The sequence below is a fragment of the Drosophila hydei genome, unplaced genomic scaffold, assembly GCF_003285905.1.
Source record: "Drosophila hydei strain 15085-1641.00,03,60 unplaced genomic scaffold, DhydRS2 tig00000060-arrow-pilon, whole genome shotgun sequence".
NCBI lineage: Eukaryota > Metazoa > Arthropoda > Insecta > Diptera > Drosophilidae > Drosophila > Drosophila hydei.
In genome coordinates, this window is record NW_022045656.1 from 2,740,530 (window position 1) to 2,758,505 (window position 17,976).

Below are 17,976 nucleotides of genomic sequence, written 5' to 3' on the forward strand. Positions count from 1 at the left end.
TGACTATGCTCAATGTCAAAACAATTACATAATGGTTATTTAACCAGTTCAAAAGTAACCACACGCATACTCACATTGCATGGCAAGTCAGAAACAATTAACTTTAAAGGCTTAGACATAAATCTCAGCACAAAAGGTAGTCAAAAGTGTGCGTAGTAAGAAAGACGACCGAACGTAAAGGAAAACATGAAAGCTGCATGAAAAATGAATGAGCCACACGCTATGATAAGCTATGCAACCTGAGCATGGGCATGCTGAACAGTGGATCACTCGGATCATTTATCTGACTGATGCAATAGGCAAATATGCTCTCTGTTTTTATATAAATATACGTAAATATGCACAATTTGCATTAGATTTAACTTCGAGTTTCACACACTTAGCATTATTCAGCTGGATATAAAATTTCCTAATTGTAAAACTTTAGGCATTTTGAGGTTCCCATTGAGTCCTCATACGGAATAACCCTGTTTAAATACATTTTTGACTACAGGGTAGTCCAAACAATAGTGAGTTGCCCAAGTGTGTGCCTTGGCATGAGCCGCACTTGACATTGCCTGACGAGCAAACACATACACAGCCCCACACACCCACACACACGCGACCCCGCACTAAGGCCAAGGGCCAAATGCTATAAAACACCAAAAAAGTGCTTTGCTCTAGAATTATAATATTGCATGCTGATAAAACATTGAAAGCCAAAGCACCCAAGGGGATTACAATTAAAAAGAACACACACACACACCACACATACATGAGATATAGACGAAGCGTGGAAAGTTGAACTGGCGGAAATCATTTTGCGCATTATGTTCATTTGTATTTTTACACTTTGGCATGGCAGATAAAAAGCCAAAGCCAACGCCAAAGCCGAAGCCAGCCACTTGCTAGCATGCCGCATGCCGCATGCCGCCCATGCCACAACTCTCCCCTCCAAAAATCTCTTATTCCATAGTCAAGGCTCGGTTGGAGCACATACTCAATATCGTTCGCACACACTCGCACATGTAGAAAAGTTGTGCCAATGTGTCTTTTGTTTCAGTTTTGTTTTGTTTACGGAATGCCTGGAAAACGGAATTCAACAGTTTGTTGCTAGCAACATGTTGCTAGCTGATATGTTGCGCCCACATATATGTTGCAGACGGCGCCTACGCTCATTCGCCCCGGGTAAGTCGTTCGCTCTCTCTCGCTCTCTCTGTCGCTCTGCCTGTCGCCTTCTTGCGCTCAGTTCTCGCTCTTTGCCGTTGCTCGGCCCCAAGGTGTGTTGAGTTTTTGGCTTTGATAAACCATTCGCCAGGCAACATTTCAAACAGTCTGCAAAGGATTCTAGACGTTAACGGTTCTTCTTAAAACCAAAAACCTCGACAAATTCGTTTCGTGCGTCCGAACAGTTTAAATCGTATAAAAGTCTTTTTGAAATTGTGCTAAACGTGAAAAATAAACTCAAAATCTAAGAAAAAAGAAAAACAATAAAAACAATTGAAAATAAATTGTTTGGAAAAATTCTTGGAAATTTTTCAGCACCTCTTTAAGTAAATATAAAATTTTATAATATCAACAACTATTGTTTGGGGACTTACAAAAAAAAATTGTTTAGATTTGGATAGAAACTTATTTGTGATATTTGTTTAATTATAGTAAATAACTGAAAAGCAATCTGTTAACAGCCAAAATATATACATTGAATACAGCAAAAGCAATATTGTTGTCTAAATATATGTATTTTTGAACTTAATTTACAAAAAAAGTATTTCTTATAATCAATGAAAGTAAGTTTACTTTGCTTAAAATTTAGTTTCACAAAAGCTTTCTGTTTTCATTCAAGTCTTTGATAAAGTCAAGATTTATTTAAATATACTTTAAAATGCTTATACAAAGTATATATTATTAAATAATTAAATTAAAAAAAAAATAAATTATAAATAACTAAAAATATTTAAAGTCTGTATCTAGCAGGAATTCTGAAAAGTTTAATTTTTAAATTAAATAAAAATAAATTTCGCTACTGCAAAGTAAAACTTCAGAAATAAACGCAGCTGAATACTTGTTTGTTTTAGTGTAAACTCATTTATCTAGACATGGAACTGATCTTAATTTTCTGCTGTATATTATATAAGATCAAGTTACCTTTAAATGGCAAATCAGTTGGGTGGAAATTTACGATAGCGATTCATGTAGAGCACATTTGAATAAATCAAAAGCATTTGCATTTTTCTAATTGCTCGGCGCTCACATTGATTCATCTGGCACAGTCTTTGCCAATTGTCTGTCATATTTGCGGCCAACAAAAGACATTAGATATGCAATTATTTATTATAAATGATAAACTTGATGTTGCAAGTACCTTGATAACCGTTGCCAAAAAAGAACAGAAAAGCCGATGCTCCGCAAGGTCGGGCATACGAATCAGCTGCATGCTGCAAGGGCCAAGGGTTTAATGTTGGGGTCTGCTCTGGTTGGAGGTGAGCACAAAATTGAATGCAAATATTGCTGCGGCAATTGGCAAAACTTCAATATGCAAACAGAACAAAACTCGAAATGTTCGACCCTTTATGTAAATTTTCTGAAAAGAGAAATATAAAGAAATGTTGTAGCACTCGACAGCCGAAAAAACAATAAAAACGAACAACAGGTTCAACAAAAAAGTCGCATTAAAATGCTTGAATTTCAATTAAAAAGGGTCCGACAATCATAAAAAAAGCAGAGCAAAAATGCCAGCAGTAATTTATATTCATATTACGTATACGCAGCGGGCGCCGAGTTCGCACTCATTTAATGACATATACAAAAAAAATTTGACACTAAAAATGCCCTCGAAACGGCGTCTGCAATGTTGTTTTTGTTGCTGTTGTGCTCTCGCCAAATTTAACATAATGTGCCCCCGAATTGTCCGTCTGCGCATTGCAAGTTCCTCGTCAGATGTCGTCTTTGTCGCATTCATGACAGCCCACCAAAACAGTCACGTTAATTTATGCCCATTCATAAATTCTGCCCAGCGACGAGGACACAGCCAGCCAGCCAGCCAGTCAGTCATTTGCATTGGGCGCGCCTCTGCGTATGCAACCAAATTTATCATCTTTTTTTGAGAGGGATTTGGGATATTTATCATCGAAGTTGTTGATTTAAATGACGGAAATTGAGCTGAAATTGACTGATATTTATGGATCTGCAGCCTGACGCATCAATGAAGCAATCAAGCTTAATAGCGGGAATTATATTCTTACTAGGATTTGCATTTGCTACTAGAGCAATCTACAAACCTGTCATTACGACGAATACGATTGTTTTCAAATTAAAATCTTTTAAAGATTTTTTTAATACCCAAAGAAAACTAATAATAATAGTTTTATTAGAAATAAAAATTGTAGTAAATAGTTCATAGTATATATATATAAGTTATAGTTCAATCTACTATTGGTAGTAGAAACTTGATAATATTATTATAAGCAGTAGCATAAGTGGAAGTAGTATAATATATCTTTTTTAGTAGTATTACTAGAAAAAAAATATTAGTACTAATAGCAGAACAACAATATAATTATTGTTAGTATTAGAAAGAATAGTAGTGTTAGTAGAAGTAGTAGTATATATCAGTATTAGTGTTAGAAGTAGAAAAGAAAAAGAAATTATAAGTTATATGATATAAAATGAGTAGTGAATAGTAATATGAGTAGCAATTGTAATAGCAGTACATTTATTCCCATAAAAAAGCTTTCAAGCCAATATCCCTATCATTCCAGGTGCAGTGGAATTTAATTACACGAAATACAAAATTCTTTTGCATATTATCTTTTGCTGCAATTATAAAAATAAATAAAAACATTAACGTTATTTATTTTGTTAATAAATAAAAACTAATTAACTTTTAGCGTGTGATAAAAAAAGATGAATTTAATATCGTATGTCAATTAGCTTTTATTCAATAATATTAATTATTCTGATATCAATAATTACTAATTATAGATATGCTAAATATATATATATAATATAATTCATATTATGAAGACTTGTTAAACTTGTTTTTATGAAATTCTGTTGCTACGAAAAACATGCGGAATTAAATTTAAATCAAAATACTAAACAAAATTAATATATTTCATTTAAATTTAAGTAAGCATGCGAAAATATATAACAATTTCCCATAATATATGCGAATAAATAATTTAAAGTGAGCAAAATCATGTAGACAGCTCTTCAGGGAAAAACATTACAATTTATTTTTCACACATCTTTATGGCGTTGATTCGTTGATTCGACAATTGCACCTTCAGCTGAGCTGCTAATTAGCTGTGTCAAGTGACATGTGAAATTGCTAATAATACACACAATTAAATTACATTAATAACACTTAAAGCTTGCTGAAAAAATCAGTCAGTCAGCGGAAGATTGTGCAAGCGTTGCACGCGGCTGGAAATCGGAATTTATTTCAATAATAAAAGACAGCAACAATTCAATTAAATATTAATTTGCCGTTTTCCTTGATTTATTTGTACAGTCAATCTGAAGAGAGATGTTGAATGGAAAATGTTTAACATGCTTTTCATTCTCGTCGTTGCAATTTCCTTCGTTGCAAATTAAATAAATAAAATAACACAAATGCTCGTGCAGCCCACATGGCGTATGCTTGTTATTGTTGTTGGCTTGTGGCATGTTTTCTTAATTTAGGCAAAGCGTTGGCTCATTCCTCACGCTTTGTAGCAACAACAATCGCCACAAATGTTATCAAAATAAATATGGTAACAGAAAAAATTGAACCTCAATGACTGACAGAGGCCAGGAAGTCCATGGGCCATATTTTGGTATAAGTACATTAATATGATATTCGCTTCAAATATTTGGATTTTTATGGCAACAGATGTAGAGGAAGTGCTAGTCGAAATAACTTTAATCTGTTGATGATTGAAGTCTTTGCGTACAAGTCATTTGCTTCAATGTGTGCAAATTTATTTGATTTAAGCAAATATTTTCACAAATTTTCATTTCAAACACAAACTGGATTGATCTAGCTGAAAAGCTGTGAAATGATCTGATTTGTTAATTGCGCGTGCATAAACAAAATATCAATTGCAAAAATTTTAATGGAGAACAAATTGAGATATGGCTGGAGACTGAAGATCAACTAAGTGCTTAATAAATAGGAAAAATAGATCAATTATTTTATATTTCCTCTTAACTCATGTTAATACAATTTTTTTTGTCCAAATTTGATAAAGAAAATAAAACTCTTAAAAATTATTTTTAATTTTTATATTTTTAAATTTTTATATTTTTAAATTTTTAATATTCCTTTCAGAACTAAAACTGTCTTATACAATGAAAACTCGATAGATTTATATGTGGCATGACCAAAAGTGTTTGTTTTCCCAATGCCATTTGAATTTGGCAACACAATTTGGCCCAAGTTCATATTCTAATTACATTAAAATTTAAAAAAACATTTTGACCGAAGTTTGTCTAAAAAGGGAAGTGGAAATATTTATTATCGCATCGATCAAAATTTTGCACTTAACTAAATTGGAAATAAATTGATAAATAAAATATATTTCTACATAATAAATATCATCATTGCTTATATTCTCCAAGGGCTTAGAGAGTGAGTCCACGCTCTAGACTAAATCACTGAATTTAGCCTAATTGCTCACTCAACTCGATTCTTATTTTAGTTTTTCTCTACAAAAATACCTTTCGAAGTAGTTTATAACAAAACCCTAGAAGTAAGCACTTACAGTCCCAATTATAGCCGTTACTGACGTCAGCTAGAAAGTGAGTTGGTACCATAGCAAGCCCATTAGAATTAACCAAAAATAGTCGGCTCAAGTAGGTCCCATTGTAGCTAACCACTGTAATTGTCATTAGGCAAACATTGTTATGCTCTTCAATTGGCTGCCACTTGAAAAAGGCAATTTGAAAACGCTAATTCAAGTAGGCACGCCCACACACACCCACACATACATACATATATAGTAAATATGCCCACAGGAATTTTCCAAAAATTATCTTTACATATTGTGAGGGCTGCGCAAGGTTGAAAAAGTGAAAGTGCCATTAAGTAACTTTCACGCCTAACAATAATAATTCGAATAATTACAGCCTTGTCGAGGAGGCAATGAGTGTTGCCGTTTGCCGCAGGCAGGGCCAAATATTTGGCCAACATGTTTGAGGAGCAGTCAACAGAGGCAATCAGCATAAATTTGCGTATACCCTGTAAAACAATGGCTTGTTTACAAATGGGCTCAGCAAGGCAGCAAAACAAAGCAGAACTTAATTAAACAGAGGCATGTGCAGCAAGTAAATACAATTGGAAGTTTGGAAGAGCTATTCAGATACTTAGAAGATAGCTTTTACATAGAAGGTATTAGCAGCTGCTTCTACTGTTTCTTTAATTTATATAATCATTAATTTTTCTAAATATAATAAAATGAATAGGAAAGCAAGGGAGGGAATTGTGAACTAGTTGCTAGAGATTTAGAGGCTCATCGAGAGCATCTCATAGTCGATCAGTCAATCATCTGATCGACTTCTTGATAATTTATGCTATCATTTGTTGTTTTTATCATTTTTGTGTGTGGGAGAAAAGTACAGAAATCTTTCAACACATCCATTGCTCGCCAGACATCCAGCTGCTTTAATTATGTCGGTCTGACCATTATTATTTATTATCATTATTACTTCTTGATTATTATTCATACAAAAGAGCATAAAAAACAGGCGACTGTGTAAATATTTACAGCATTTGCTCGTGTCTGCACTTTATGGTGGGGCATTAGCCGGCCAATATATCAAGCTGATGATGTACAGTAGGAGCGACGCACTGTAGGTTCATCAACGAGCAGCATAAAACGGCATTTGCCGCAGGCGTTAACATATTTAATGAGCTCGATTCTTGACCGACAAACAATTAAAACTTTTTGAAATTGCTGCTTTGAGTAAATAATATTAAAAAGAAATTATTATAAAATCGTAAAATTCATTTTTATATTGTTTATTTTTTTTCTGGCGTATATTTATAGCAAAGATAATCCTGTTATGATCTCCAGCCAGGGAATTCTTTTCCGGCCGAGCGCTCTTCATTTGTTTTTCCTTTCTTTTATTTTTTTTTGTTGTGAGTATGGTTTTATGTTCTTGCAATTTTTCTGCCCACCAGCCAAGCATTTAGCTGCAAATGGCCAATGAATCAGCATTCGCTCTTGGCCGGAATTTGACTTTGTCTGTATTGCGTTTGTTCTCCCTTTCCATTCTTTTTTCTGTTTACTTCAGCTGCGCGGGCAACACTTAGGTATTTGTTTAGCGGACGATACTACGAATTGCTATTCACATTAATTGAGTAATTATTTTTGTGTGTATGCAAAATGCGCTGTGGCTTCATATATATTTGTGTACGTAGCATCATGTGCTGATACGCCCACCGACCAAACCCACTGACCTACGTACTAACGCTGACGTGTCCTTCGGCCACTGCGTGTGTCTGAGCATGTCTGTGCAATGATTCTGACAATTTCAAAATGAATGACTGACATTTCCATTTGCAAATTGACAAAACCCGCGAGCGTAGCTCAGAGAAAAACAACACGAATTGAAAACTGTCACAGCTTCCACAAAAACAACAGATCAGTGAGCAATGCTTAACTTGCAGTTATCCTGTTAAAAGCACTAGAGATGTCTATAGACAAGCAGAAAATTTAATTTATGGACTTTCAAAGTGATCCTGATATTAATAATTCCAATACGTATACTTAATATTAAAACAATTTGTAAATTCAAAAATCTTTTAGTTCACTTCAAGTTAAAGTTAAAGTTAGTATAACTTTCTGGCATATACCTTTGGAATTTCAGTTTAGTATACAGGGTACAAGAGTGCTTGCTCATCTATAAATATTTTAATGCGTCATGTGATTAAGCGCCTGCATTATTAACAAGCTGAAATGTGAACTTCACACAGAAACTTCAATTGTATAAAAATAGACAATAAAAAAATATATGTATATATTATCTTCCCAAATCTCAGCTTTTACTACCAACACAGACAAATATCTCAAACGTATGCCAACAATAATTCTGCATAAATATATTGAAATGTATTCAAAATAACACTTAATATATATTATTCGAACGCTTTGCACATTTAAGCAAATTGAACCCTACTCAGGTGTGTGCTAGCATGACTTTTCAGTTGTCTTTGAAGAGGGTATGCATGACTAGCATTTTCCAGCACTGGGTCAGCAGAAAGATAGCTTCTGCTCATTTCATGCTTAATTGAACTCTTGTCATATGGCTGACAAGTTGTTTACGATGTGGGGCAAATGTATCTAATAAAAAAATGGAAGGGGATAAACTTTTATATACTTAGCATAGAAACGGCTCACTTAAGTGTGAGAAAAATGTATAGAAAGCATCATGAGAATCAGCGTGAAATGCTGCGTGCCAAAAGAAAAAAGGGCAAAGCAAAACAGAGCAATATAGCTTTAGCCCCTTTATAGACTTTTTCAAGAGCGAGGCCCACAGAAAAAAGAAACAGATTTTAATTAAATCACAGCTTGAACCTGGACTGCGTTCTAGTTGCCACAGACCTCTAATTAGTTTTATACTACACTCTGGTATTATTTATGTTATTATATTCTGACTCTAGGTTTTCTCCTTTTTGTTTTTTTTTTGTGTGTCTGCGCTGTTAAATTGAATGTATAAAATTAAATTATTTGCTGGAAAATCATGTGGTGCTTGCAACGTCGCGCTCCATTTGCCTTGCTCTGACAATTGCAACAGTTTTAATTAAATTTTTATGACAACTCCTGCAGAGTATGGAGAGTTGGGGGAGGGGAGTCTGCTCTGTGTGTGGCCACAGACAAGGGCTACTAATTAGTCGACGCCATTGGTAGCTTAAGCTTTCAATTGTTTAAATAAACATGGTCTGGCTTTTGATCTCGATTGCAGTCAACATTGCGTATACGTAATACCTAATACGTAATGCCATGGCATGTGCTCGCGTTGAACACAGTAATGCAGTGTGATTAAGCAAGAGCCAATATTTAACAGCTGGCTCAGCGACATAATGACATCAAGTAATTTCGATGCCGATTAAATGCTCTTATCTACAATTCCCACTCCCTAATTGCAATGCTGATGCTGACAACTGAAAGAATGTGCGCGCATAGAGAGCTTGAAGCAGCTGCAGGCACCGCAACTTAATTCGCTAAGCAAGCTGAATAGCAAAAGTTGCCACGTTAATTATCTGTATTGTAAATATTTACAATAAGTGTGCACGCGGCAGCTTTTTCTTATGCAATAATTTACCAGTCACTTATTTACCTTGTAAATGCTTAGAGTGAAAAGATGTTTATAATGAAAATATCTCTCTGTACTGTAGCTTAAATGTTTTTACCACTAATTGTCAATTCCATTATGTACATTGTAAGCAATATCAAACATTTATCTGCACTCTTAATATTTACAATGTGAATTAATATTTAATGCCGATTTTTATTTTCACTGTAACTGCATTTATCTACTAAAGGTTGATAGGACTTGTTTCCTGCTACGTAAATATTTACAATGAGCATCAATTTTCATGGTAATTATGGGATAGCTGTACAATTAGCGCCAGAATGATACTACACTGTAAATAATTAAAGCATCAATGTTCCGTGCTCTGCAACGTTCGTAATGTGTTTGCCAATTTGATATGAAAAATTCATGTATATCATTAGGAATTAGTTTATATCTTAAATATTTATGAATAGCTTACAAGGTATTCCATGCCTAGGGGCACTTCGTAGCTCGGCGTGGTAAGATGACGCAATTGCAGGCACCATGTGACCTCTCATAAAACCACAACCAGAACAAGAACCAGAACCAGAGACACCCCGCTGACCTATTTGCGGCATCGCAATAATAATAATAAGAGCAATAATAATAATTCCTGCATGTTTTCCTTCACTTGTCAGTGGTGAGCCAAAAATAATTGAGAGGCAGCCGCTTGAAGTTTCATTCACGCCAGCCTTGTCAGATTGGCCTGGCTATATATAGAGGCTATATGACGTCTGTATGTATGTTAGCCTGGGCAATTTTTATACATCTGCATCTTTACAAGCAGGTCAGACAATTCGCCCAATTAGCGAATAGCCAAGAGTCTATACCATTGAACTTGTATGTGCGACGCGGCAATGCCAGCAAATTGAGTTTACACAGATCGAAACGAAATAGAAGCATATAGAACAGCTCTCTGCATTTCAGCATTTATTTAAAGAAACGTTTTTAGTATTTAATTTATGGCGTTTTACGAATTTTTACATGCACTTCAGGTAAAGCGCGTGTGGAATCGCTCAATGAATAGCAAAAGAAAGGAAAAATAAATATTGAGATTTATATTAAAATCGTATGCCATAAACCATTCCATTTAGATACGCAACACAGAATGTCTTCGACCTGATTTATACTATTTAAATTGCCATAAATTCTGATGCTGTTTGCAACTTAGCGTCTAATTAAAATTTATCTCGATATTGAAATTATATCCAGCATTGCGGACTTAAGTTAAATAAATAGTCATAAATCACGCGCTAATTAATCGCTTCGTAGTCAAAGCAATTTCTATACATTCTGCCAAACGATAAATTGTGTTTGTGCGAATGGGAGACTAGTACATCATACAGCGCATACAGCTTTCCACATGTACATATAAATATATACATATACATATATATATGAGCAGATTATCTCGATTTAGATGGCCAACAGCAACAGTTGAGCTACAGCTAAGAAGGCATAATCCAACTACAAACAGATAATTCGCCTTATTACTTTGTCAGCAATATATTTCAAAGTGAATTTAAGGCATATTGCCTTCATTACACAATCTCGTTCAGCACATATCAGAAGCCCCAGCTTAGTGTAGAATTACATGACATTAGGACTTACTGTTACTCACGTAAAACTGTTTTATTGCAATGTCTATGCTAATGCCTCTACAAATGGCAATCAACGTCTTATGTTACTTTAGGGTATCTTCCAGTCGATTACACACGGCTCATTTGTTCGCCACGCCATCTAGTTGAGATTCTTTGCTACACAAATTGGCATTTAAAATTTAACTGCATGTTTTATTAGTGCTCGCCCCATGCCAATTGAAGCGCCCCAAGCATACGCCAAATTGCAATAAATAAAATTGTAGAAATGTCAAAGTGTTTTGATAAATTGTCTGCCTTAGCTCGGCTGTGCCATAAATTATTATACGACCTACCCTATCCACCAAGCAGGATTCCGTTGCCTGCTTTCGGCCATTTGCAAACCTTTTATTGGTTAAGCCTTTTCGGTTACAGATTGATCGGATCAACGATACCGCTGCGGCTGCTGCCCGCCGGACCATTTGAGGCTTGAGCCGAATGCAAATCAATGGACCCCTCCTTTTTTATGAGGCGTGTGTGCTCAGCGCAATTTACAAGCCATTGAGCAGCTGATTTGGTCCTGATTTCAACTTTAACTTATGCCACATGCAAATGTCAATGTCAAGACGCAACTGTTGCCTGTCCCTTTTCCAGTGCTCGTGGCCAAGTGTTCTTTGACTTTGAAGCCAAGGCTAAGTTTATTATGCCCGCTCGCATGCACAACCTCTTAAGAAACTAAGCCGTTGGATTTCTGACCCTGTCCTAATGAAAGTGGAATACAGCTGGGCCAAGCTTAGACAACGCAATACAAAACTCAACACAAAAACCAACTAGAAGTGGTTGACAAAAAGTAAAAGCCAGTGCTCGACTTATAGATACCCCTTTCAGATTTATTATATTTTGTTAGCTGTACAGTAAAAACCAATAGCTATTCTAAATAGTACAGTCCATAACACAATTCGTTCTTGTCAATCTAAAGTTTTACTTTTGTTTTCTTCCTAGTTTTTTATTTTATTTGAAACCTTAAAGAATTGTAGGTACTTGCTTAATCTTAAATAGTTGGAAATATATATATGATAAATCAATTAACATTTGCATTGACGTAAATGCTTTCATGTAAGCTCCAACAATTTATCTATTTCCTCTAATAAAGTCTTAGCTCTAGTCAAATGCAACATCCTAGTCGACCATATACGACATCTACCCTCTAAATCTATTTTGGTAGCAGTGCGCGTTAGGACAGACAATGTCTGTTCTATAATTCAAAAGCTAAGCAGCAGGCACAATATTCAGACTGGCCGTCAGTCAAATAGGCAGTGCGTCAGTCAGTCAGTCAGTTAGTCAGTCATTCATTCAGTCAGCTGGTATTCTGGCTGTCAGTGCTTTGAGCAGCTCTTGAATGTGTGAGTGCTACGAATGTGTGTCTTGGTTTTCAACTTCCGCTTGCACTTGCATAAATTACATGTGTGTGTGCATAAAGGATGTGTCTGTGTGCGTTTGCATGTCTTTATATATTATTATTTATGAATATGACTTTGCCTGACACATTGCAGCAGAAAGCAACAAAGTTTTTACACCCATGCTTCGCTAGGGCCAGCTTGCTGTCTGTCTGTCTGTCTGTTTATATGGTCGCTTGTAAAATCCAGCAAAGCTACAGTTGACTTTCTCCCTGGCGTTTTTACAGCCCTTTTAGCTCTGCATCTACCATATGTCTTAAGCCAAGACAGCGTCATAAAAGTACAGAATATCGCGCATGGAACAAGAAAACTAACATGAAAAGTGTACTGCATTAGGATTTATAGACCAATAGCCAGCAGGGAATCAGTGTAACACAGGAAATTAACTATGATAATGAGTATCGAGTTGAATATGCTTGGAGCCAGAACATGGAAATGAAATTCAATATAGCATGTGAGCTGTCTTAGCTGATATCTAAATAGACTTCTATTACAGGCAGCAGTCAAAAATTCTAGTCTAGCAGTTGAGTTGCTTAACATAATAATATAGTGAGCTGGATAGAGGCTAGCCAGAAAAGCTTAATAAAAATAAAGATAATATAAAAGCAAACAGAGACATGAACAGCTGAGAAACTGATCGAAAAATTCCTAAAAAAAATGTATGCAGTATAAAAACTCTTTCAATTTATACTCCAAATGATAATATAGCGCAAGAAATATTTCATATTATACTTATTTATATTATTATTATTATATTTAAAAAAAAAAAAAATTTTGTTTTTCCAAATGGACTCAATTTGCTCAATGTTTAAAATGACAAAGTTAACGATTTAAAATACTCTTCACTTGTGTACTATTAATACTGTCGATTATTAAAAAATTAAGTGACAAATACTGGAGGCATATATAAACAAATGATCTGTAAAGTAGAGCTGGAAAATCATTGATGATTTCTCTCCACGCTTTAATGTTTATAGATAAAAACGAAAACTAAATGACTCAATGAATGTTATTGAAAACTAAGTTAAGTTTTTAAAGCTAATTAAAAATTATAGCTTTCAGATCATCATCGTCATCAACCATTGATTTTACGTTAATTGAATTCAAATTAAGATAATCAATATTTTCAATTTTGAGTTTAGGTATTTCGTTCTACTATAAACGCGCCTGCCTTTCTAAACATTCTTTCTGATGCAAGAGTTTCGATTGGTTAAGTCACGACACACTTTTGCTTCTTGCTCATATTACTTCCTTGGCTCGATTTGAATTTCATTCATATTTGTCGTAGCCAGCTTAGGCAGTCTATAAAAATAATATATACGTATATTAAGTACACGCCTTGTTAATGCTAACAAAAATAAATAAATGCTTGGCTATAGAAAATCAATAGTTGACAACAACTAAACGCAAGGCCAAACAATCAATTGTGAAAAACGTTCACAAAAAGGCCAAAAAAATATTTTTGTTACTAGTTGTTGTTGTTGTTGCCATTGCAAATGTCGTTGCTTCGCGTAATTAAAGCCAAAAATAGAACTATAGAATAGACGTACACGTCGGCTTTATAAAACAGTTTTAAATATAATTCAGACTTTGTGAAAAGCGTTTATAAATAGACAGACAGCGTAAAGGCCAAGTTAACAGAAAAGCCAAACACGACTCGTAATTGAACCAGAAATAAACAGAGGCAAACACTTCAAATTAAATGCGAACCGAGCTTAATGCACTTAAATAAAGCGCACAATGAAGATGGCGAGGAACTGGCTGGCCAGGGCGATGCAGGGCAGGACAGTGGGACAATGGATGTCAATGTCGCGCTGACGTTTCCGAGCGTCCACTCACAGGTAGCTCGGTCTGCTCGGGCCTCTGCTGGCCAGGCTGTGCGTGCCTGCTCGCCGCGTACCCACTTTAGCACGCGTCGCTGACAACTTGCGGACTTGACTTATGCAATCGCAAAATGACGACGACAATGCCTGACAATTGTTGTTTGCATCATGGTTGCAAGGACATAAAAGGAAGTAACAAAAACGCAGTCGAGTTTAGTCAGCTGCTTAATGCTTGCTTCCTTTTTAATAACAGATTAAACAACTAATTTGAATGATCTTCTCACAAAGCATTCGGCATTCCACATTTATATGCAGCCAGACTACGAACCCAATATACTCTTTTCACTTTTTGAAGTATAAAATCTGCGGCTGGAACTAATAGCTTGTGGTGAGCTTCATAAATTGCAGCTGCACTCAACAGAAGTGATTAGTTATTAATTGCGTGCATCCAACCTCAGCCTGCACTTTGAGCTCTGAGATTTAACCAGAAATTTATACTTTATAAACTAAATTTTATAATTAAATTTTAGTGTCTCACTATTCTGAATCACCAAATACCTGTTAAAGATTCGATTCATTTCGTTTTGCCAATTTAAGCATTTTTATTAATTTTAATAATTTTAGTTTATATTTTATTTTATTTATTTTTATATTTTTTATATTAAAGTAAAACTTAAATACAACAAAATTATAACAAATATTATTAAACTATAAAATCTTCTTTCACATAATGTGATTCACTTTAGACATTGGTTTCTCTGTGGTCTTAGCAGATTAAATGTAAAATGCTCATGTCACAGGTATTCCTACTACAAATTATTTTCTGTACAGTGCAAGGAAGTTAATAGTAATATGTCTACCTCTATTGGTTATCAATTTTTCAGCCAGTCAATCGCAAAATATATTTGAAATTGGTTCAGCGTGGTTCACATTATTCCTGCTACAAACCAGTTTCAATACAAAAATGTTGAAAAGCCTTGACTTCAGCGCACCAATCGCTTGTCCCCTTTTCACCAGGTATTTTCGTTGCTGTCATGTGAAACGCCCATTAAGGCGTCCACCGTGAAAGCCCTCAAATATGCTTGGCGAATGTTGCACTATTTCTGCTCCACAATTTCCGTTTCCGGGCGTTGATGTTTTCGCTTGTTTCTGGCTTATTTTCGTTTGTCGCTGACAGTTGGCGACAAGTTGAGTGAAATTCATTCAATTGTTTTCAATGTTTGAGCATGTTTCAGAATAAATAAAATTTCTTATTTATTTGTAACTCAAAATGTTCATGTGCCGTGCGTATACTTAATATTTATAGTAAATATTTATGCACACCCAGTTTATTAGCAAAGTGCGTGTGAGAACCAACTGGAACAGCCTACTCACATTGGAACTTATGAACTCTTCATTCACTACTTTGATTAATTAATTAGCACTAAATTTAAGGCGAAGAAAAGCAGGACATCAGAGCTTATTATACCAATAAGTTAAGTAATTAAGTAACATTTACAGTGAAAGGAGAGCCATGCCTATAATAACTTTGCTATTTTTTCGTTACGCCAACTATAAAAATGGTTATATTTTGCTTAGAAATTAAATAAAAAACAAGAGTAAGTATACGTCTCGTTGTACTAAAAACTCTTAAATCAAAAAATAAATTATCGCTTTAAACTTTTCGAAATTAATTTGTTTTTAAAAACATTAGTTTCAATTAGTCTTTTCCTTGGGGCTTTTTGTGCACAAAACAATAAGTTTATAATAAAAAGAGTATTAAAATAATACGCCTCGGTATACTGAAATCTCTTATTTAAACACTTAGTATAAATTCCATGCCCTCGTGCTAAAATCTTTTCTTAATGTTTATTTGCGCTTTTGTTCGAAATTTATTAATATTATATTGTGATAATGCTTGGTATAAAAAACTGTTGACCTAGAAAATAACACGGGGTTTTTGCTCATTCTGAAAATACAGAATAAATTTGTTTAGATTTCCACTTTGATTTCTACTCTTAAATTACGTTTTCAGCCAAACAAAACTTTTGTATCGGATCTTTTGCCTTTGCTATTCATATCTTTTAGGCACTCGAAAATTGCCCGAGTGCAGCTGTCAGCAACAGCAGCGTGAATTATACTATAATATATGAAAGAGTTCTCACAGCGGACTAATCTGGGCCATAACTTATATAGTTGAGAGCAGCAGGACTAGTACGCAGCTAGAATTCGCTTGGCAAACATTAGCAGCGCTTGCAGCTGGCAGCAGCCATGTGGCATGTGGCATGCGGCATGCGGAAATTTTCACTGAAAAACGCAATGAGAGCTGGCCTTTTCGAGTGCCATCTAAAGCAAAATGCATAGCGAAAGTTTTTCACATATTCTGCACAAGTATAAATATATTTGTTGCCTCACATGCCATTGCACAATCTCAACAGGAACAACAACAACGAAAAGCTGCAATAGCTTCTGGCTATGCAACTCGTATTTGTAGTCCTTTATGCGTTTTGTAATAACAAACGGCGCGCCAACAATGCGAAGGTCCTTCTAATGAGCCTGACCCAGAATGTTGGCTTTCAATGCAATTCCCTTTAGCCATAAAATGTCAACACACAACTCTAGATGGTAAGTCTTTAAGCAGCAGTTGCTACTGCCATTGCCTTTGCAATTGCAATTGCAGTTGCAGTTGCAGTTGCTGCTGCTGCCGTAAATGCAATCAGCTGCACAGTGGAACGTGTTAGTTTTCCAGTCAAAGTTCACACTTTGTATGTTCTGCCAGGTACTAAATGTACTAAAACTTTTCAAAGTCTTGTTCAGTAGTTGATCCCTTTTCTGTTATTGTTGTTGCAGTTTGCTTTTCATGTTGTTCATGTTGAAAGTTGTGTAACATTCAGGCGCCAATGCAGCTATAGAATTCGCTTGTAAACAAGAGCGAATTGTTAATACCCTTACAGCCAAAATTTAATTTCAAAACTTATAGAATAGCTAAGGTTATCTCGAAAAAAGGTTATCTTTAACATTGAAAAGGTTTCAGTTCCTAAGATGGATGATTATATTGCTTAGTTGTTTGCTTAAAAGACGCTCAGGCATTGGTGTTTTCTACTTTCTTAGCTTTTAGACAACATCAGAATATATTTCATTTGATTAATATTGATTTGATTGAGTACTTGCACTCTTAAATCAGAAGAAGCATTTAGCATTTTTTTTTGCTTTGCTGCAAAATATAATAACATATTTTTTTGGAGGCAAACATGCAGTTTTTAGCAACTAGTTAAACTTAAATATTAAGTCTTTTATAGTTTTATATATTTTATTCTGTGAATAAGAATGCTTCGAATTAGATTATGAAGAGCAAAGTCCTCTAGTCAAGCCATAAATAAATTGTTTTCAAATTGAGTCATCACATATAGAGTATGGATTAGCTATGCAATCGAACAATCAGCTTCTTGTCATCCTGTGCAGACCAAAGAGAGTTAAGGTCTGTTTCATAAATTCAAACTATTTTGAGTTTAAATCTATTTAGTAGCCCTGTAACACGCCGACAGTTCAAGGTCTAGAAACGTTGCCTGGATATCGATATAAGAATTCATACGCGGTAAAGAACGTTCGAATGGCAGCGCAACATATAAAAATAAATATAATTTTTCTTTATTTAATTCATCAATAAAGCAATTGTGGTAAGCTGTATGACCAAAAAAAATTTATTTTCCTGATTTAAATAAATCAGCAAAAATCGATGTAGAGTATGACAACCTATTTCGCATGTCAATTGTATGAAGTCAACGATTCGAGCAAAATTGTTTGAGTTTTAATAACCAATTTTCAAACAGATATAAAGAG

The 17,976-nt window shown here is 34.9% G+C and overlaps 1 protein-coding gene across 2 annotated transcripts in view; it reads left to right on the forward strand.

Moving 5' to 3' along the window:
* Window positions 1–1,325: 1,325 nt before the first annotated feature.
* Window positions 1,326–17,976, forward strand: part of LOC111592212 (calbindin-32) — a 34,416-nt gene continuing 17,765 nt past the window's right edge. For both annotated transcript variants that reach the window (XM_023304283.2, XM_023304284.2), the window contains exon 1: window positions 1,326–1,532. The gene's annotated coding sequence lies outside the window, so the exon portion shown is untranslated. The remainder of the gene's footprint in view (window positions 1,533–17,976) is intronic.